This window comes from Nicotiana tabacum, chromosome 14 (assembly GCF_000715075.1).
Source record: "Nicotiana tabacum cultivar K326 chromosome 14, ASM71507v2, whole genome shotgun sequence".
Lineage (NCBI taxonomy): Eukaryota > Viridiplantae > Streptophyta > Magnoliopsida > Solanales > Solanaceae > Nicotiana > Nicotiana tabacum.
In genome coordinates, this window is record NC_134093.1 from 55,888,546 (window position 1) to 55,890,366 (window position 1,821).

Genomic DNA, 1,821 nt, shown 5'->3' on the forward strand with positions numbered 1-1,821 from the left:
TTCAAAGTTTTTAATTCGAAAATTGGGTTTGATTAAATTGTTATTTGTTTGGATTGGATGTTGTTGCAAATGATTAAGAATATCCTTTGGAGCTTATATCTCAATTTTGAGGGAATTTGGTGAAGATTCAAGGTGGTTTTGATTAGAATTTCATATTAAAACTCGAAGAAGATGACATAAATAAATTGTATATATTTTGTATGTCGGGTATAGAAACGTCATACAAAATATATACAACTAGCATAATAGTATACAAATTGTATATAAGTTGTCTGTAAATTATAGTTTTAATCGGATTCTGTACAAAAATATTATATTTAAATTGTAAATGAACTGTAGATAAATTGTAGATTTTGACTAGATTCTGTACAAAAAATTTGTATTTAGTTGTAGATAAATTGTAGATAATTGTAGATTTTGACCGAATTTGTATATATTTTGTAAAATTAATTTTGAAAGACATTTAATATTAAAAAAAATGGGCCAAGGCCCACATTACTTAGTCATCTCATGTAACCTAAAGAAAATTGGCATTTATAAGAAAAACAAAAAGCGGGACAAGTCACTTTTGTGTTATGTCTGAGGGGACTTAGGGAGGGGAAATAAGGGGTTTTAGGCCTCCATGGCTTTTTACAATGTTGAAATTAAGAAAATATCTTTTTTAGATCTCTTACATGTAAAAGATAAATCTCTTATGTGTAAAAATAAATTTCTCGTGCGTAAAAAAAAAAAAGATATCGTCATAAAACTAAAAACAGATTTGTAATGGGCCACAAAACTATTTGACCCTGGGAGTATGTATGTGGTACTAAGTATGAAGCATAATTTAAGTTACCGCTTGTGGATAGTTGTGATATTTTCTTGTTAGAAAAAGATGATATTATATGATCATCACAATAAAACAAAACAGATTTTTATCAGCTATAATCAATACTATGGAAAAGCAGGTAACGCACTTTAGTTGCTTTTGCATGAAATCCAAATAAAGTGAAGTAATAGTGAACAATAATATAATCACACGTAGAAGTGTTTGCGTTGGTCTACCAACACATTTAATGATGTTATGGTTTGCTAAAGCTACGGCAAATTTGGTTGAAATATAAATGTCTAAGAGACGTAACGTAGTAATTCCTGCACCCAAAACCTTCCATACATTAATTGAATCTAGGGATTTTTACAGGACCACCCAGGCGGGATAAAAACAATTGCCTGCATATATCCAATTACACACTTCGTCCAATAAAAAGTTACGCATCATGTTGCAAGTCTTTCGCAGTGTCGAGGGGGTCTATATAAAAAAGTAAATTTATGAAGAAGGATGTATGGCGGAAAACTTCATTTTATGTGTTTGATCTAGTCAACGATAATAAAGCCTTTGATGGCAGTAACGTGTCGACATGACTCAAAAAGGTCGAGGTCGAAATGGCTTAACAGAAGACAAGGACGAGGACGAGAATCCGTGTTCAGTACGAAGTGATGATCAATCTTAGGATTTAGATTCTCTAGAGAATATTCTAATAGATATCCCCTTCTGTTGTACTATTAAGGGTTTCGAGGCTCATGTGCTCTTATAAATAGAAAGAGGGGTAGATCAAAAAGGGGATTGGACCTTTTATAAAGAATTTCATCAACATTCTCTGTACAAGATTCTCACTTTAGTGAATAGAAACAAAGTTTGACTTTACACCTCCCTTCTTTTATTCTTCTCTCCGATCCAAGAAGGACTGGAATATATGATTGCTAATCAACTTTCATCATTGTCAGAAAACATATTTGAGGATCTTATCCTTGTCGGGTTATCTTTGTCTCATTTACTACTTG